At 44.2% G+C, this 21292-nt stretch overlaps 1 protein-coding gene across 1 annotated transcript in view; it reads right to left on the bottom strand.

The window, feature by feature from the left end:
• LOC130378885 (transmembrane protein 41A-B-like) overlaps positions 1-21292 on the bottom strand; it is a 90829-nt gene that overhangs the window by 67025 nt on the left and 2512 nt on the right. The gene's annotated exons all lie outside the window — the stretch shown is intronic.

The following is a 21292-nucleotide window of genomic DNA, read 5'->3' as shown; positions in this document are numbered from 1 at the left end:
CTTTGCGTGTGCGTCTGAAGATGCCGTGTGCAAAGTTTGGTGTCGATTGGTCAAGAAATGTGGGAGGAGTAGCGAAAAAACAGTTTTGCGGTTTTCGCGATTTTGCGAAAAAAAATTATAGACGCAAATGGGCGTGGCCTATGCCAAAAGATGCAGCAGACTCCAGTGCATCTGTGTGTACAAGTTTTTGGACTCTGGGAGGTTCGGTGTGGGAGTTATAGCCCCAAACGCGTATTCCTTGGTATAGCGCCACCTAGTGGCCGGCATGTCTGGATTTTGTCGTCTGCGTAGTCCGAAGAGATCTGGATCTAGTCATGTAATTGGCGTGTGTGCAGCATTTACGGTTTGGGCTGTGGTACCACTTTTAGGGGGGTAAGTATAATAATAATAATAAGAAAAATCCCTACAAAAACAATAGGGATCCAACCTGTTGGCTTGGACCCCTAACTAGAACTGCAAGCAGTTATGCAGGGGTCCAAGAAGTGTGCATTTCGCCGGCACAACGTGACAAGAAATGTGCATTTCGCCGGCAGAACGCGAAGCATGTGTTCAAAACGCTACCCTGAACCTGTGGATACAAAGGATTTGACTGTGGTAGGAGTAGCGAGAAGTCAGTGTAGCGTTTTCGCGGCGAAATTTTGTAGAAGATATACAATTTCCTCGTTTATTGCGCCCCCTAATGGCGGAATTTTCCGAAATTTTTATCGAACGTCATTAAGGTTAGCACCAACATGTGTGTAGAATTTGGACTCGATCCGATGTCTAATTTTGGATTTTTTTGGATTTTTAATTTTCCATGTCTAATTTAGCTAATAAACAAATATTCAAAACTCTACCGTTTCGTCGTCGAAGGTCGGATCAAAAAACTGTCTATGATTTCTTTGCGTGTGCGTCTGAAGATGCCATGTGCAAAGTTTGGTGGTGATCGGGCGAGAAATGTGGGAGGAGTAGCGAAAAAAACAGTTTTGCGGTTTTCGCGATTTAGCGAAAAATATTCATGGACGCAAATGGGCGTGGCCTAGGCCAAAAGATGCAGCAGACTCCAGTGCATCTGTGTGTACAAGTTTTTGGACTGTGGGAGGTTCGGTGTGGGAGTTATAGCCCCAAACGCGTATTCCTTGGTATAGCGCCACCTAGTGGCCGGCGTGTCTGGATTTTGTCGTCTGCATAGTCTTCACTGACCTGGATCTAGTCATGCAATTGGCGTGTGTGCAACATTTACGGTATGGGCTGTATTCCCACTTTCTTGGTAGGAAGTATAATAACTAGAACTGCAAGCAGTTATGCAGGGGTCCAAGAAGTGTGCATTTCGCCGGCACAACGCGACAAGAAATGTGCATTTCGCCGGCACAACGCGAAGCATGTGTTCAAAACGCTACCCTGTACCTGTGGATACAAAGGATTTGACTGTGGTACGAGTAGCGAGAAGTCAGTGTAGCGTTTTCGCGGCGAAATTTTGTAGAAGATATACAATTTCCTTGTTTATTGCGCCCCCTAATGGCGAAATTTTCCGATATTTTTATCGAACGTCATTAAGGTTAGCACCAACATGTCTGTAAAATTTGGGCTCGATCCGATGTATAATTCTGGATTTCTTCGGATTTTTGACTTTTCACGTCTAATTTAGCTAATAAACAAATATTCAAAACGCTACCGTTTCGTCGTCGAAGGTCGGATCAAAAAAGTGTCTAGGATTTCTTTGCGTGTGCGTCTGAAGATGTCGTGTGCAAAGTTTGGTGTTGATCGGGCGAGAAATGTGGGAGGAGTAGCGAAAAAACAGTTTTGCAGTTTTCGCGATTTAGCGAAAAATATTCATAGACGCAAATGGGCGTGGCCTAGGCCAAAAGATGCAGCAGACTCCAGTGCATCTGTGTGTACAAGTTTTTGGACTCTGGGAGGTTCGGTGTGGAAGTTATAGCCCCAAACGCGTTTTCCTTGGTATAGCGCCACCTAGGGACCGGCGTGTCTGGATTTTGTAATCTGAGTAGCGGTGCCGATTCTGGATCTAGTCATGCAATTGGCGCGTGTGCACCATTTACGGTTTGGGCTGTGGTACCACTTCTAAGGCGTACGAAATAATAATAATCCTTACAAAAACAATAGGGATCCAACCTGTTGGCTTGGACCCCTAACTAGAACTGCAAGCAGTTATGCAGGGGTCCAAGAAGTGTGCATTTCGCCGGCACAACGCGAAGCATGTGTTCGAAATTGAGGAACGGCGTATGCCAAAAGATGCAGCTGACTCCAGTGAATCTGTGGATATAACGTTTTTGACTGTGGGAGCTTCGGTGTGGGAGTTATAGCCCAAAACGCGTTTTCAGAACATTCCATTGGCAAGTTAGGAGATATATTATTTCGTCGTTTATTTGCGACCCCTTGTGGCGAAATTTTCCAAGGACAATTTTCCTTTGCCAAATAACTCCCGCCCACATTAATAATTCTTGGCCATATTTTTTATATAGACTCGGGTTTGCCCCTTGATGGTTTCCTTTGAGTTTGAAGAACATTCCTTTGGCCAATAAGAAGATATACAATTTCCTCGTTTATTGCGCCCCCTAATGGCGAAATATTCCGAAAATTTTTTCGAAGGTCATTAAGGTTAGCACCAACATGTGTCTAAAATTTGGACTCGATCCGATGTCTAATTTTGGAATTTTTTGGTTTTTTAATTTTCCACGTCTAATTTAGCTAATAAAAGAATATTCAAAACTCTACCGTTTCGTCGTCGAAGGTCGGATCAAAAAACTGTATATGATTTCTTTGCGTGTGCGTCTGAAGATGCCGTGTGCAAAGTTTGGTGTTGATTGGTCAAGAAATGTGCGAGGAGTAGCGAAAAAACATTTTTGCGGTTTTCGCGATTTTGCGAAAAAAAATTATAGACGCAAATGGGCGTGGCCTATGCCAAAAGATGCAGCAGACTCCAGTGAATCTGTGTGTACGAGGTTTTGAATGTGGGAGGTTCGGTGTGGGAGTTATAGCCCCAAACGCGTCTTTCCTTGGTATAGCGCCACCTGGTGGCCGGCGTGTCTGGATTTTGTCGTCTGCTTAGAACTCAGGGCCTTGGATCTAGTCATGCAATTGGCGTGTCGGCACCATTTACGGTTTGGGCTGTGGACCCACTTCTAGGGGGGAATAATAATAACTAGAACTGCAAGCAGTTATGCAGGGGTCCAAGAAGTGTGCATTTCGCCGGCACAACGCGACAAGAAATGTGCATTTCGCCGGAACAACGCGAAGCATGTGTTCAAAACGCTACCCTGAACCTGTGGAGTAGCGAGAAGTCAGTGTAGCGTTTTCGCGGCGAAATTTTTGTGGAAGATATACAATTTCCTCGTTTATTGCGCCCCCTAATGGCGAAATTTTCCGAAATTTTTATCGAAGGTCAATAAGGTTAGCACCAACATCTGTCTAAAATTTGGACTCGATCCGATGTCTAATTTTGGAATTTTTTGTTTTTTTAATTTTCCACGTCTAATTTAGCTAATAAAAGAATATTCAAAACTCTACCGTTTCGTCGTCGAAGGTCGGATCAAAAAACTGTATATGATTTCTTTGCGTGTGCGTCTGAAGATGCCGTGTGCAAAGTTTGGTGTTGATTGGTCAAGAAATGTGCGAGGAGTAGCGAAAAAACAGTTTTGCGGTTTTCGCGATTTAGCGAAAAATATTCATAGACGCAAATGGGCGTGGCCTATACCAAAAGATGCAGCAGACTCCAGTGAATCTGTGTGTACAAGGTTTTGAATGTGGGAGGTTCGGTGTGGGAGTTATAGCCCCAAACGCGTCTTTCCTTGGTATAGCGCCACCTAGTGGCCGGCGTGTCTGGATTTGGTCGTCTGCTTAGAACTCAGGGCCCTGGATCTAGTCATGCAATTGGCGTGTCGGCACCATTTACGGTTTGGGCTGTGGACCCACTTCTAGGGGGGAATAATAATAATAATAAAAAAAATCCTTACAAAAACAATAGGGATCCAACCTGTTGGCTTGGACCCCTAATAAAAAAAATCCTTACAAAAACAATAGGGATCCAACCTGTTGGCTTGGACCCCTAACTAGAACTGCAAGCAGTTATGCAGGGGTCCAAGAAGTGTGCATTTCGCCGGCACAACGTGACAAGAAATGTGCATTTCGCCGGCACAACGCGAACCAAGTATTCAAAACGCTACCGTGAACAACCTGTGGATATAAAGGTTTTGACTGTGAGAGGTTCAGTGTGGGAGTTTCGGCCCCAAACGCATTTTCCGCTACCGTTTAGTCGTCGACGGTTGGATCAAAATAGTTTTTACTGATTTGCAACGCAAAACATATATTCAAAACGCTACCGTTTCGTCAACGATGGTCGGATCAAAATAGTTTTGCTGATTTCTTGTAGTGTGCGTCTGAAGATGTCGTGTGCAAAGTTTGGTGTCAATTGGGCAAGAAATGTGGGAGGAGTAGCGAAAAGGCAGTTTAGCTGTTTTTGCGATTTTGCATAAAGAAAATACTGACGCAAATGGGCCTGGCCTATGCCAAAAGATGCAGCTGACTCCAGTGAATCTGTGCGTATAACGTTTTTGACTGTGGGAGCTTCGGTGTGGGAGTTATAGCCTAAAACGCGTTTTCAGAACATTCCATTGGCCAAATAGGAGATATATTATTTCGTCGTTTTTTGGCGCCGCCCTGTTGGCGAAATTTTCCAAAGACAATTTTCCTTTGCCAAATAACTCCCGCCTACATTATTAATTCTTGGCCATATTTTTTATATAGACTCGGGTTTGCCCCTTGATAGTTCCCTTATAGTTTGAAGAACATTCCTTTGGCCAATTAGGAGATATACAATTTCCTCGTTTATTGCGCCCCCTAATAGCGAAATATTCCGAATTCTTTATTGAACGCCATTAAGGGTAGCACCGACATGTGTCTAAAATCTGGACTTGATCCGACGTCTACTTTTGGTATTCTTTGAATTTTTGCGTTTTGACGTAAAACGTAGCCAATAAACAAATATTCAAAACGCTACCGTTTCGTCGTCGAAGGTCGGATCAAAAAACTGTTGATGATTCCTTTGCGTGTGCGTCTGAAGATGCTGTGTGCAAAGTTTGGTGTTGATTGGTCGAGAATTGTGGGAGGAGTAGCGAAAAAACTGTTTTGCGGTTTTCGCGATTTAGCGAAAAATATTCATAGACGCAAATGGGCGTGGCCTAGGCCAAAAGATGCAGCAGACTCCAGTGAATATGTGGGTACAAGTTTTTGACTGTGGGAGGTTCGGTGTGGGAGTTATAGCCCCAAACGCGTATTCCTTGGTATAGCGCCACCTAGTGACCGGCGCGTCTGGATTTTGTCGTCTGCTTAGTCCGAACAGATCTGGATCTAGTCATGCAATTCGCGTGTCGGCACCATTTACGGTTTGGGCTGTGGTCCCACTTTTAGGGGGGTAAGAATAACTAGAACTGCAAGCAGTTATGCAGGGGTCCAAGAAGTGTGCATTTCGCCGGCACAACGCGACAAGAAATGTGCATTTCGCCGGCACAACGCGAAGCATGTGTTCAAAACGCTACCCTGAACCTGTGGATACAAAGGATTTGACTGTGGTAGGAGTAGCGAGAAGTCAGTGTAGCGTTTTCGCGGCTAGATTTTGTAGAAGATATACAATTTCCTCGTTTATTGCGCCCCCTAATGGCGAAATTTTCCGAATTTTTTATCGAACGACATTAAGGTTAGCACCAACATGTGTGTAGAATTAAGACTCGATCCGATGTCTACTTTTGGATTTTTTGGTATTTTTGATTTTCCACGTCTAATTTAGCTAATATACCAATATTCCAAACGCTACCGTTTCGTCGTCGAAGGTCGGATCAAAAAATTGTTGATGATTTCTTTGCGTGTGCGTCTGAAGATGCCGTGTGCAAAGTTTTGTGTCAATTGGTAAAGAAATGTGGGAGGAGTAGCGAAAAAACAGTTTTGCGGTTTTCGCGATTTTGCGAAAAATATTCATAGACGCAAATGGGCGTGGCCTGGGCCAAAAGATGCAGCAGACTCCAGTGCATCTGTGTGTACTAGTTGTTGGACTCTGGGAGGTTCGGTGTGGGAGTTATAGCCCCAAACGCGTATTCCTTGGTATAGCGCCACCTAGTGGCCGGCATGTCTGGATTTGGTCGTCTGCGTAGTCCGAAGAGATCTGGATCTAGTCATGCAATTGGCGTGTCGGCACCATTTACGGTTTGGGCTGTGGTACCACTTTTAGGGAGGTACAAATAATAAAAATAAAAAAAATCCTTACAAAAACAATAGGGATCCAACCTGTTGGCTTGGACCCCTAAAAATCCTTACAAAAACAATAGGGATCCAACCTGTTGGCTTGGACCCCTAATAATAATCCTTACAAAAACAATAGGGATCCAACCTGTTGGCTTGGACCCCTAACAAGAAGTGTGCATTTCGCCGGCACAACGCGAAGCATGTGTTCAAAAATTGAGAAACAGCGTATGCCAAAAGATGCAGCTGACTCCAGTGAATCTGTGGATATAAAGGTTTTGACTGTGGGAGCTTCGGTGTTGGAGTTATAGCCCAAAACGCGTTTTCAGAACATTCCATTGGCCAGTTAGGAGATATATTATTTCGTCGTTTATTTGCGACCCCTTGTGGCGAAATTTTCCAAAGACAATTTTCCTTTGCCAAATAACTCCCGCCCACATTAATAATTCTTGGCCATATTTTTTATATAGACTGGGGTTTGCCCCTTGATGGTTTCCTTTGAGTTTGAAGAACATTCCTTTGGCCAATAAGAAGATATACAATTTCCTCGTTTATTGCGCCCCCTAATGGCGAAATATTCCGAAAATTTTATTGAACGACATTAAGGTTAGCACCAACATGTCTGTAAAATTTGGACTCGTTCCGATGTCTACTTTTGGATTTTTCTGGATTTTTGATTTTCCACGCCTAATTTAGCTAATAAACAAATATTCAAAATGCTACCGTTTTGTCGTCGAAGGTCGGATCAAAAAGGTGTTGATGATTTCTTTGCGTGTGCGTCTGAAGATGCCGTGTGCAAAGTTTGGTGTCGATTGGTCAAGAAATGTGGGAGGAGTAGGGAAAAAACAGTTTTGCGGTTTTCGCGATTTAGCGAAAAATATTCATAGACGCAAATGGGCGTGGCCTAGGCCAAAAGATGCAGCAGACTCCAGTGAATATGTGGGTACAAGTTTTTGACTGTGGGAGGTTCGGTGTGGGAGTTATAGCCCCAAACGCGTATTCCTTGGTATAGCGCCACCTAGTGACCGGCGCGTCTGGATTTTGTCGTCTGCTTAGTCCGAACAGATCTGGATCTAGTCATGCAATTCGCGTGTCGGCACCATTTACGGTTTGGGCTGTGGTCCCACTTTTAGGGGGGTAAGAATAATAGGAACTAGAACTGCAAGCAGTTATGCAGGGGTCCAAGAAGTGTGCATTTCGCCGGCACAACGCGACAAGAAATGTGCATTTCGCCGGCACATCGCGAAGCATGTGTTGAAAACGCTACCCTGAACCTGTGGATACAAAGGATTTGACTGTGGTAGGAGTAGCGAGAAGTCAGTGTGGCGTTTTTGCGGCGAAATTTTGTAGAAGATATACAATTTTTTTTTTTTTTTTTTTCAAAGTTATAGCCCAAAACGCGTTTTCAGAACATTCCATTGGCCAGTTAGGAGATGTATTATTTCGTCGTTTATTTGCGCCCCCTTGTGGCGAAATTTTCCAAAGACAATTTTCCTTTGCCAAATAACTCCCGCCCACATTAATAATTCTTGGCCATATTTTTTATATAGACTCGGGTTTGCCCCTTGATGGTTCCCTTATAGTTTGAAGAACATTCCTTTGGCCAATTAGAAGATATACAATTTCCTCGTTTATTGCGCCCCCTTATGGCGAAATATTCCGATTATTTTACTGAACGCCAGTAGGGGTAGCATCGACATGTGTCAAAAATTTGGACTTGATCCGATGTTTAATTTTGGTATTTTTTAATTTTTTTGCGTTTCGACGTAAAACGTAGCTAATAAACAAATATTCAAAACGCTACCGTTTCGTCGTCGAAGGGCAAATCAAAAAAGTGTTCAAAAATTTCTTTGCGTGTCTGTCTGAAGATGTCGTGTGCAAAGTTTGGTGTTGATTGGTCAAGAAATGTGGGAGGAGTAGCGAAAAAACAGTTTTACGGTTTTCGCGATTTTGCGAAAAATATTCATAGACGCAAATGGGCGTGGCCTAGGCCAAAAGATGCAACAGACTCCAGTGGATATGTGGGTACAAGTTTTTGATTGTGGGAGGTTCGGTGTGGGAGTTATAGCCCCAAAGGCGTTTTCCCTTGGTATAGCGCCACCTAGTGTTCGGCGTGTCTGGATTTTGTCGTCTGCGTAGTCCGAAGAGATCTGGATCTAGTCATGCAATTCGCGTGTCGGCACCATTTACGGTTTGGGCTGTGGTCCCACTTTTAGGGAGGTAAGAATAATAACTAGAACTGCAAGCAGTTATGCAGGGGTCCAAGAAGTGTGCATTTCGCCGGCACAACGCGACAAGAAATGTGCATTTCGCCGGCACAACGCGAAGCATGTGTTGAAAACGCTACCCTGAACCTGTGGATACAAAGGATTTGACTGTGGTAGGAGTAGCGAGAAGTCAGTGTGGCGTTTTCGCGGCGAAATTTTGTAGAAGATATACAATTTCCTCGTTTATTGCGCCCCCTAATGGCGGAATTTTCCGAAATTTTTATCGAACGTCATTAAGGTTAGCACCAACATGTGTGTAGAATTTGGACTCGATCCGATGTCTAATTTTGGATTTTTTTGGATTTTTAATTTTCCACGTCTAATTTAGCTAATAAACCAATATTCAAAAGTCTACCGTTTCGTCGTCGAAGGTCGGATCAAAAAACTGTCTAAGATTTCTATGCGTGTGCGTCTGAAGATGTCGTGTGCAAAGTTTGGTGTCGATTGGTCAAGAAATGTGGGAGGAGTAGGGAAAAAACAGTTTTGCGGTTTTCGCGATTTAGCGAAAAATATTCATAGACGCAAATGGGCGTGGCCTAGGCCAAAAGATGCAGCAGACTCCAGTGCATCTGTGTGTACAAGTTTTTGGACTGTGGGAGGTTCGGTGTGGGAGTTATAGCCCCAAACGCGTATTCCTTGGTATAGCGCCACCTAGTGGCCGGCGTGTCTGGATTTTGTCGTCTGCATAGTCTTCACTGACCTGGATCTAGTCATGCAATTGGCGTGTGTGCAACATTTACGGTATGGGCTGTATTCCCACTTTCTTGGTAGGAAGTATAATAAAAACTAGAACTGCAAGCAGTTATGCAGGGGTCCAAGAAGTGTGCATTTCGCCGGCACAACGCGACAAGAAATGTGCATTTCGCCGGCACAACGCGAAGCATGTGTTGAAAACGCTACCCTGAACCTGTGGATACAAAGGATTTGACTGTGGTAGGAGTAGCGAGAAGTCAGTGTGGCGTTTTCGCGGCGAAATTTTGTAGAAGATATACAATTTCCTCGTTTATTGCGCCCCCTAATGGCGGAATTTTCCGAAATTTTTATCGAACGTCATTAAGGTTAGCACCAACATGTGTGTAGAATTTGGACTCGATCCGATGTCTAATTTTGGATTTTTTTGGATTTTTAATTTTCCACGTCTAATTTAGCTAATAAACCAATATTCAAAAGTCTACCGTTTCGTCGTCGAAGGTCGGATCAAAAAACTGTCTAAGATGTCTATGCGTGTGCGTCTGAAGATGTCGTGTGCAAAGTTTGGTGTCGATTGGTCAAGAAATGTGGGAGGAGTAGGGAAAAAACAGTTTTGCGGTTTTCGCGATTTAGCGAAAAATATTCATAGACGCAAATGGGCGTGGCCTAGGCCAAAAGATGCAGCAGACTCCAGTGCATCTGTGTGTACAAGTTTTTGGACTGTGGGAGGTTCGGTGTGGGAGTTATAGCCCCAAACGCGTATTCCTTGGTATAGCGCCACCTAGTGGCCGGCGTGTCTGGATTTTGTCGTCTGCATAGTCTTCACTGACCTGGATCTAGTCATGCAATTGGCGTGTGTGCAACATTTACGGTATGGGCTGTATTCCCACTTTCTTGGTAGGAAGTATAATAAAAACTAGAACTGCAAGCAGTTATGCAGGGGTCCAAGAAGTGTGCATTTCGCCGGCACAACGCGACAAGAAATGTGCATTTCGCCGGCACAACGCGAAGCATGTGTTCAAAACGCTACCCTGAACCTGTGGATACAAAGGATTTGACTGTGGTAGGAGTAGCGAGAAGTCAGTGTAGCGTTTTCGCGGCGAAATTTTGTAGAAGATATACAATTTCCTCGTTTATTGCGCCCCCTAATGGCGAAATTTTCCGAATTTTTTATCGAACGACATTAAGGTTAGCACCAACATGTGTGTAGAATTTGGACTCGATCCGATGTCTAATTTTGGATTTTTTTGGATTTTTAATTTTCCACGTCTAATTTTGCTAATAAACAAATATTCAAAACTCTACCGTTTCGTCGTCGAAGGTCGGATCAAAAAACTGTCTAAGATTTCTTTGCGTGTGCGTCTGAAGATGCCGTGTGCAAAGTTTGGTGTTGATTGGTCAAGAAATGTGGGAGGAGTAGCGAAAATACAGTTTTGCGGTTTTCGCGATTTAGCGAAAAATATTCATAGACGCAAATGGGCGTGGCCTAGGCCAAAAGATGCAGCAGACTCCAGTGCATCTGTGTGTACAAGTTATTGGACTCTGGGTGGTTCGGTGTGGGAGTTATAGCCCCAAACGCGTATTCCTTGGTATAGCGCCACCTAGTGGCCGGCGTGTCTGGATTTGGTCGTCTGCGTAGTCCGAAGAGATCTGGATCTAGTCATGCAATTCGCGTGTCGGCACCTTTTACGGTTTGGGGTGTGGGCCCACTTTTAGGGGGGTAAGAATAATAAGAAAAATCCTTACAAAAACAATAGGGATCCAACCTGTTGGCTTGGACCCCTAATAAAAATCCTTACAAAAACAATAGGGATCCAACCTGTTGGCTTGGACCCCTAATAATAATCCTTACAAAAACAATAGGGATCCAACCTGTTGGCTTGGACCCCTAACTAGAACTGCAAGCAGTTATGCAGGGGTCCAAGAAGTGTGCATTTCGCCGGCACAACGCGAAGCATGTGTTCAAAACAAATTGGCTTGGCCTATGCCAAAAGATGCAACTGACTCCAGTGAATCTGTGGATATAAAGGTTTTGACTGTGGGAGCTTCGGTGTGGGAGTTATAGCCTAAAACGCGTTTTCAGAACATTCCATTGGCCAAATGGGAGATAGATAATGTTGTCGTTTTTTGGCGCCGCCCTGTTGGCGAAATTTTACGAAGACAATTTTCCTTTTCCAAATAACTCCCGCCCACATTAATAATTCTTGGCCATATTTCCTAGATAGACTCGGGATTGCCCCTTGATGTTTTCCCTCGAGTTTGAAGAACATTCCTCAGGCCAATTAGAAGATATACAATTTCCTCGTTTATTGCGCCCCCTAATGGCGAAATATTCCGAATTTTTTAATGAACGCCATTAAGGGTAGCACCGACATGTGTCTAAAATTTGGACTTGATCCGATGTCTAATTTTGGTATTCTTTGAATTTTTGCGTTTCGACGTAAAACGTAGCCAATAAATAAATATTCAAAACGCTACCGTTTCGTCGTCGAAGGTCGGATCAAAAAACTGTTGATGATTCCTTTGCGTGTGCGTCTGAAGATGCTGTGTGCAAAGTTTGGTGTTGATTGGTCGAGAATTGTGGGAGGAGTAGCGAAAAAACATTTTTGCGGTTTTCGCGATTTAGCGAAAAATATTCATAGACGCAAATGGGCGTGGCCTAGGCCAAAAGATGCAGCAGACTCCAGTGAATATGTGGGTACAAGTTTTTGACTGTGGGAGGTTCGGTGTGGGAGTTATAGCCCCAAACGCGTATTCCTTGGTATAGCGCCACCTAGTGACCGGCGCGTCTGGATTTTGTCGTCTGCTTAGTCCGAACAGATCTGGATCTAGTCATGCAATTCGCGTGTCGGCACCATTTACGGTTTGGGCTGTGGTCCCACTTTTAGGGGGGTAAGAATAACTAGAACTGCAAGCAGTTATGCAGGGGTCCAAGAAGTGTGCATTTCGCCGGCACAACGCGAAGCATGTGTTCAAAAATTGAGAAACAGCGTATGCCAAAAGATGCAGCTGACTCCAGTGAATCTGTGGATATAAAGGTTTTGACTGTGGGAGCTTCGGTGTGGGAGTTATAGCCCAAAACGCGTTTTCAGAACATTCCATTGCCCAGTTAGGAGATATATTATTTCGTCGTTTATTTGCGACCCCTTGTGGCGAAATTTTCCAAAGACAATTTTCCTTTGCCAAATAACTCCCGCCCACATTAATAATTCTTGGCCATATTTTTTATATAGACTCAGGTTTGCCCCTTGATGGTTTCCTTTGAGTTTGAAGAACATTCCTTTGGCCAATAAGAAGATATACAATTTCCTCGTTTATTGCGCCCCCTAATGGCGAAATATTCCAAAAATTTTATTGAACGACATTAAGGTTAGCACCAACATGTCTGTAAAATTTGGACTCGTTCCGATGTCTACTTTTGGATTTTTCTGGATTTTTGATTTTCCACGTCTAATTTAGCTAATATACCAATATTCAAAACGCTACCGTTTCGTCGTCGACGGTCGGATCAAAAAACTGTCCGATAATTTCTTTGCGTGTGCGTCTGAAGATGTCGTGTGCAAAGTTTGGTGTTGATTGGTCAAAAAATGTGGGAGGAGTAGGGAAAAAACTGTTTTGCGGTTTTTGCGATTTTGCGAAAAATATTCATAGACGCAAATGGGCGTGGCCTATGCCAAAAGATGCAGCAGACTCCAGTGAATATGTGGGTACAAGTTTTTGACTGTGGGAGGTTCGGTGTGGGAGTTATAGCCCCAAACGCGTATTCCTTGGTATAGCGCCACCTAGTGACCGGCGTGTCTGGATTTTGTCGTCTGCTTAGTCCGAACAGATCTGGATCTAGTCATGCAATTCGCGTGTCGGCACCATTTACGGTTTGGGCTGTGGTCCCACTTTTAGGGGGGTAAGAATAATAGGAACTAGAACTGCAAGCAGTTATGCAGGGGTCCAAGAAGTGTGCATTTCGCCGGCACAACGCGACAAGAAATGTGCATTTCGCCGGCACATCGCGAAGCATGTGTTGAAAACGCTACCCTGAACCTGTGGATACAAAGGATTTGACTGTGGTAGGAGTAGCGAGAAGTCAGTGTAGCGTTTTTGCGGCGAAATTTTGTAGAAGATATACAATTTCCTCGTTTATTGCGCCCCCTAATGGCGGAATTTTCCGAAATTTTTATCGAACGTCATTAAGGTTAGCACCAACATGTGTGTAGAATTTGGACTCGATCCGATGTCTAATTTTGGATTTTTTTGTATTTTTGATTTTCCACGTCTAATTTAGCTAATATACCAATATTCAAAATGCTATCGTTTCGTCGTCGAAGGTCGGATCAAAAAACTGTATATGATTCCTTTGCGTGTGCGTCTGAAGATGTCGTGTGCAAAGTTTTGTGTCGATTGGTCAAGAAATGTGGGAGGAGTAGCGAAAAAACAGTTTTGCGGTTTTCGCGATTTTGCGAAAAATATTCATAGACGCAAATGGGCGTGGCCTATGCCAAAAGATGCAGCAGACTCCAGTGAATATGTGTGTACAAGTTTTTGGACTCTGGGAGGTTCGGTGTGGGAGTTATAGCCCTAAACGCGTATTCCTTGGTATAGCGCCACCTAGTGGCCGGCGTGTCTGGATTTTGTCGTCTGCCTAGAACTCAGGGACCTGGATCTAGTCATGCAATTGGCATGTCGGCACCATTTACGGTTTGGGCTGTGGGCCCACTTCTAGGGGGGAATAATAATAAAAAAAATCCTTACAAAAACAATAGGGATCCAACCTGTTGGCTTGGACCCCTAATAATAATCCTTACAAAAACAATAGGGATCCAACCTGTTGGCTTGGACCCCTAATAATCCTTACAAAAACAATAGGGATCCAACCTGTTGGCTTGGACCCCTAATAAAAAGAAAAATCCTTACAAAAACAATAGGGTTCCAACCTGTTGGCTTGGACCCCTAATAAAAATAAACACTACAAAAACAATAGGGATCCAACCTGTTGGCTTGGACCCCTAACTAGAACTGCAAGCAGTTATGCAGGGGTCCAAGAAGTGTGCATTTCGCCGGCACAACGTGACAAGAAATGTGCATTTCGCCGGCAGAACGCGAAGCATGTGTTCAAAACGCTACCCTGAACCTGTGGATACAAAGGATTTGACTGTGGTAGGAGTAGCGAGAAGTCAGTGTAGCGTTTTCGCGGCGAAATTTTGTAGAAGATATACAATTTCCTCGTTTATTGCGCCCCCTAATGGCGGAATTTTCCGAAATTTTTATCGAACGTCATTAAGGTTAGCACCAACATGTGTGTAGAATTAGGACTCGATCCGATGTCTACTTTTGTATTTTTTTGTATTTTTGATTTTCCACGTCTAATTTAGCTAATAAACAAATATTCAAAATGCTACCGTTTCGTTGTCGAAGGTCGGATCAAAAAAGTGTTGATGATTTCTTTGCGTGTGCGTCTGAAGATGCCGTGTGCAAAGTTTGGTGTCGATTGGTCAAGAAATGTGGGAGGAGTAGGGAAAAAACTGTTTTGCGGTTTTCGCGATTTAGCGAAAAATAATCATAGACGCAAATGGGCGTGGCCTAGGCTAAAAGATGCAGCAGACTCCAGTGCATCTGTGTGTACAAGATTTTGAATGTGGGAGGTTCGGTGTGGGAGTTATAGCCCCAAACGCGTATTCCTTGGTATAGCGCCACCTAGTGACCGGCGCGTCTGGATTTTGTCGTCTGCTTAGTCCGAACAGATCTGGATCTAGTCATGCAATTTGCGTGTCGGCACCATTTACGGTTTGGGGTGTGGTATCACTTTTAGGGGGGTAAGTATAGGAAACTAGAACTGCAAGCAGTTATGCAGGGGTCCAAGAAGTGTGCATTTCGCCGGCACAACGCGACAAGAAATGTGCATTTCGCCGGCACAACGCGAAGCATGTGTTCAAAACGCTACCCTGAACCTGTGGATACAAAGGATTTGACTGTGGTAGGAGTAGCGAGAAGTCAGTTCGCTGCAATTTTTTTTAGAAGATATACAATTTCCTCGTTTATGACGCCCCCTAATGGCGAAATCTTCCGAAATTTTTATCGAACGACATTAAGGTTAGCACCAACATGTCTGTAAAATTTGGACTCGTTCCGATGTCTACTTTTGGATTTTTCTGGATTTTTGATTTTTCCACGTCTAATTTAGCTAATATACCAATATTCAAAATGCTACCGTTTCGTCGTCGAAGGTCGGATCAAAAAACTGTTGATGATTTCTTTGCGTGTGCGTCTGAAGATGCCGTGTGCAAAGTTTTGTGTCAATTGGTCAAGAAATGTGGGAGGAGTAGCGAAAAAACAGTTTTGCGGTTTTCGCAATTTTGCGAAAAAAAATTATAGACGCAAATGGGCGTGGCCTAGGCCAAAAGATGCAGCAGACTCAAGTGCATCTGTGTGTACAAGTTTTTAGACTCTGGGAGGTTCGGTGTGGGAGTTATAGCCCCAAACGCGTATTCCTTGGTATAGCGCCACCTAGTGGCCGGCATGTCTGGATTTGGTCGTCTGCGTAGTCCGAAGAGATCTGGATCTAGTCATGCAATTGGCGTGTCGGCACCATTTACGGTTTGGGCTGTGGTACCACTTTTAGGGAGGTACAAATAATAAAAATAAAACTAGAACTGCAAGCAGTTATGCAGGGGTCCAAGAAGTGTGCATTTCGCCGGCACAACGCGAAGCATGTGTTGGAATTTGAGAAACGGCGTATGCCAAAAGATGCAACTGACTCCAGTGAATCTGTGCATATAACGTTTTTGACTGTGGGAGCTTCGGTGTGGGAGTTATAGCCCAAAACGTGTTTTCAGAGTGTTTTCCATTGGCCAAATAGGAGATATATTATTTCGTCGTTTTTTGGCGCCGCCCTGTTGGCGAAATTTTCCAAAGACAATTTTCCTTTGCCAAATAACTCCCGCCTACATTATTAATTCTTGGCCATATTTTTTATATAGACTCGGGTTTGCCCCTTGATGGTTCCCTTATAGTTTGAAGAACATTCCTTTGGCCAATTAGAAAATATACAATTTCCTCGTTTATTGCGCCCCCTAATGGCGAAATATTCCGAATTTTTTAATGAACGCCAATAAGGGTAGCACCGACATGTGTCTAAAATTTGGACTTGATCCGATGTCTAATTTTGGTATTCTTTGAATTTTTGCGTTTCGACGTAAAACGTAGCCAATAAATAAATATTCAAAACGCTACCGTTTCGTCGTCGAAGGTCGGATCAAAAAGCTGTTGATGATTCCTTTGCGTGTGCGTCTGAAGATGCTGTGTGCAAAGTTTGGTGTTGATTGGTCGAGAATTGTGGGAGGAGTAGCGAAAAAACATTTTTGCGGTTTTCGCGATTTAGCGAAAAATATTCATAGACGCAAATGGGCGTGGCCTAGGCCAAAAGATGCAGCAGACTCCAGTGAATCTGTGTATACGAGGTTTTGAATGTGGGAGGTTCGGTGTTGGAGTTATAGCCCCAAACGCGTCTTTCCTTGGTATAGCGCCACCTAGTGGCCGGCGTGTCTGGATTTTGTCGTCTGCTTAGAACTCAGGGCCCTGGATCTAGTCATGCAATTGGCGTGTCGGCACCATTTACGGTTTGGGCTGTGGACCCACTTCTAGGGGGGAATAATAATAAAAAGAAAAATCATTACAAAAACAATAGGGATCCAACCTGTTGGCTTGGACCCCTAAAAAATCCTTACAAAAACAATAGGGATCCAACCTGTTGGCTTGGACCCCTAATAATAATAATCCTTACAAAAACAATAGGGATCCAACCTGTTGGCTTGGACCCCTAATAATCCTTACAAAAACAATAGGGATCCAACCTGTTGGCTTGGACCCCTAATAATAATAATCCTTACAAAAACAATAGGGATCCAACCTGTTGGCTTGGACCCCTAATAATCCTTACAAAAACAATAGGGATCCAACCTGTTGGCTTGGACCCCTAATAATAATAGGAATAATAATCCTTACAAAAACAATAGGGATCCAACCTGTTGGCTTGGACCCCTAAAAATCATTACAAAAACAATAGGGATCCAACCTGTTGGCTTGGACCCCTAAAAAAACCACTACAAAAACAATAGGGATCCAACCTGTTGGCTTGGACCCCTAATAAAAAGAAAAATCTTTACAAAAACAATAGGGATCCAACCTGTTGGCTTGGACCCCTAATAAGAAAAATCCTTACGAAAACAATAGGGATCCAACCTGTTGGCTTGGACCCCTAAAAATAATCCTTACAAAAACAATAGGGATCCAACCTGTTGGCTTGGACCCCTAAAAAATCCTTACAAAAACAATAGGGATCCAACCTGTTGGCTTGGACCCCTAAATATTAGATTTACAGATTTACAGAGACAAGCGCGCATTCATGCCAGTGGTGCGCCGGTTCACTTATAAACAGCTCTCCACCTCTTAACGCGCCTATCAAAGGAAAATCCGAAGCAGCGGGTTATTTGGCACAGAGAAGACGATCGGCGACTGTTTTACCAAAGTTTAGTATGATATAGGCCTACTGTGCTCAAAAACACCCGCCCAAAATTATTGTTAACTCAGAAAAGATAATGCTAGCCCTTATGAACTCAACGTTATTGATATTGAACATCCCGCATCCTAAGTCAGCATAGATAACGTTGGTAACCCAGCAAACGATGCGATTAATATTCAATGCGGTTATAGTTGAGATAGGCTACAGTATTAGACTGGGTACCACCAGCCCGTTCTGCCGGCGATTTGAATTCGCGATTCCCGATCCGCTTTTACTGGGGGCAATCACCAAGCAGGCTTTTCACCCTGCGGCTAGCGGCGTCCACCGCAGTGTAGCCCTAGCACAGTGCATGTTCGTGAGTGCGGTTAATGCCTACTGATTTTGGTGAATAACAAGCTAATCTCACAGATTCATCCATATGTTCCCATTAGTTGTGGACCTTTAAAATAACCTACGATTATCAGCTAACTGTAGCCTTGCTCACCAGCTTGTCTGACTGGTCTCCGGTTGTCAAAATGACAGTGAGTATAAACTACCGGTAAGTTAGTAAACGTGTATGTTTAATATGATTAGAAGGCTCCAACATCATTGAACTTTCAAAATGTATTTTCATTTTAGAATGCACTTACCAATTGCAAAGACGGTTCAAGTAGTGTAGTCGTCAGTCGAGTAGCCTACTACTCTGCGAAGTACTGTAGACTTGCTGGGAAAAAAACGTTGTCACGTGACTCGCGTTCGGTCTGCGGAGCTGCGCCGTGTCAGGCCCGCACCCGCAGGACGGACTAAATTCAATTCTGGCGCGTCCGGTCTGCGCAGCTGCCCCAGATCAGGCCATGGGATCAGGCCCGCACCCGCAGGACGGATTAAATTCAGTTGTGCGCGTCCGGTCTGCGCAACTGCCCCGCGCAGCTGCCCCGGTTCAGGTCCGCACCGGCCGTAAGGACTGTCAAAGATCAGAGCTACAGACAGGTCTGGCGCAAAGTTGGTGCAGATCTGCAAAATGATTGTGACTGCTAGGCGAATCTGCTGATTCGAGGACGGATCTGGCACAGATCTAATTGCTGTCTGGGAGCCTTTGTTTGCATACCATTTTGTGGTTTTGGGAGAGTAGGGTGTCAAGTACAGACACAAATCATTTTTCTTTCTTCTTCAAGGAAGATGATGTTGTCCTGAAGGACACAATTCAGGCAGCAGCATGGTGCCAGATACAGTCTTTCAAGGACAGCGTTTCTCTCCCAGAGGTCATTGGGATGGAAGGTTGGGAGCAGATCAACACAGCGCAAATCCCATGACGGCGGGATGAGGAAGAAACGTGGAAACCATTCCAATTCTCATTCAGATTACATACTGACTATGAACTTTTCTGTGTGGAGATGATGGACAGGAGAAACCTGAAGGTGTTTGCCTCTTTTGAGTCAAACACCTCTCCCCCTCCCCGTCCCCCCTCCCCGTGACGCCTGCGCCACACGACTCCAATGTAGTCTGATGATGCAGCATAATGGCGGCGCTTGGCAGCTATGGCGGCGGTGACGGCGATGTCGGGCGACAGAGCGTGAAGCGAGAGTGGCGTCCACCTCACTGAGGAAGGCGTCAGTGTGTCCCCCCCCCCCGCCGTTGAGACTTTGTTTGTTCTACTCTTTATTGATTTATCTTTTATGTTAATAGTTTACAATCTATTTTTTGTAGTTATTTTTTAATTGTTTTGTTGAATAAAAAGACTGTTGTTAGTGCTCCTGTGATTGGTGTAACTTAATGTGCTTCACACATGTAGCTTTTCATTATGTCTATTGAGGTACATTTTTTGCCCTTATTCCTCACATTACATCTGTTAAGGTCATACCTTTGGGTCCCAGTCTTCATAGTTCCCCAAATCTTATTTTGGCTCTTACTGGGCCTGTAACTCTCACAGACAGACGGGTACAGGAGTTCGCACACGTTGCATTGTTTACAGGCAAGGGTGGATTACCGCACGGGCACACCGGGCACATGCCCAGGGGCCCAAGGGCGGTGGGGGGCCCTAAGCCAGAGCTTCTGTGTGAAGTCGCTGTTAGTAACTTTTAATGTTGCATTGTCGAAGCAATCAGTAGAGAAATACAAAAATTCAAGCGAAAACAGCAATAGTAGGCCTATTAATACTGAGTAAAAAAAAAAAAAGATCACTGGGGGGCACTATTTCAGTTAGTGAATTTGAGACTGGTCACGAACAAGGCACTGTGATTTAAACATGGAGCAACGGCGAACGGTTGTAACGTGAACTCTTAAGTGGAACCTAAATAGGTCCATGAGTGGAACAGAGAAAATGTATTTGCAAATCGTTTAGGCTATGCTTAACTTTATAATAGTGCCATGGTACGCAGCAAGAAAGATACCCAGGCACAATACTCCCGTACCATCTGTTTGTATAATTTAATTAACAGCATGGGCTCCCGCTAGCTTAACATAGTATTACCGTTTACTCTTGCATTAACAAGAGCAGCGGAAATCTGCTCAATCGTCTCGATGTGGACTGAGTGCCCGCCCCCTCCATGTGGACTGAGTGCCCGCCCCCTCCATGTGGGCGGAGTGCCGGCCCCCTCCATGTGGACTGAGTGCCCGCCCCCTCCATGTGGGCTCCGTCTGCGGGCTGCAGTCAGGGGTACTTGGGTTCAGCACAATTCAGTGGACAGGTGCAATCCTACGAACGTTGTGAGTGCAGCGAATGCGCGTTCATGTTAAGAGAGGTTTCGGGAAAAGAAATGTACGATGGTTCGCGAGATCCATCGTGAGAATGATCATGCGAAGATTCAACGTTATCGGGAAACTGGGCCCAGACCAAGCTGACTCATGTTATGCAGAAATAAAAACGATACGCTATAAATAAATGTCTGCTTTTTCATTCTGTTATGATCAAACTTGCCACTTACCATACACAAAATGTTCGGTCAAGTAACTTAGTCTATAATCAAAGAGTATGTACTTGTAGTGTTCGCCACCTCCACATTAACCCCCTTTAATTTAGAACATCTTAACTTTAGACTTTAAAAACGATGGATAGGTTGGTTTTTGCAGCTAAACAAAACTCAAAACGAAAGGTACCCTTTCAAACTATTATATTATTAGACTACAATACATATAAATAGACACACTATACACTAATCACCATAGGCCTGTAGAGTAGGTAAGTTTGAGCGAACTTTGCAACAGGAAAGATTTTCGAAAGAAGATTTCTGGAATCGACTTCCCTGAACGCGTTCTGGAACGTGCGCCAAAGTGCCTTCAGAACGTGTGCTGAGACGCGTGCTGAGTGGCTTTCACGCATGCTGATACGCGTTAAAGTTGTTCAGAACGCGTGCTGATACGCGTAAAACGAAGTCTAATTAAGTCCCCCAGGGCCATAATGCGTAGCCTTCTGGACGCGTATGCGTAGCGATGTGTTGACTATGTAACGGCCCTTACGACGATGTACCATCCAAATGGATGACAGCATATTCATGCCATTTGTGTTGGTTAGTTGACAGTTTGGGTGTGATATCATTCGTGTGTCTTTATCAAATGTTTGTGTTTTGACGTCCATTATGCTCCATCTCAGGGGGTTAAACTTCACTAAAGCTTC

Source organism: Gadus chalcogrammus, unplaced genomic scaffold (assembly GCF_026213295.1).
Source record: "Gadus chalcogrammus isolate NIFS_2021 unplaced genomic scaffold, NIFS_Gcha_1.0 GACHA111, whole genome shotgun sequence".
Lineage (NCBI taxonomy): Eukaryota > Metazoa > Chordata > Actinopteri > Gadiformes > Gadidae > Gadus > Gadus chalcogrammus.
Note: the sequence above shows the minus strand (reverse complement) of the source record. Positions and strands in the feature narration are given on the sequence as shown.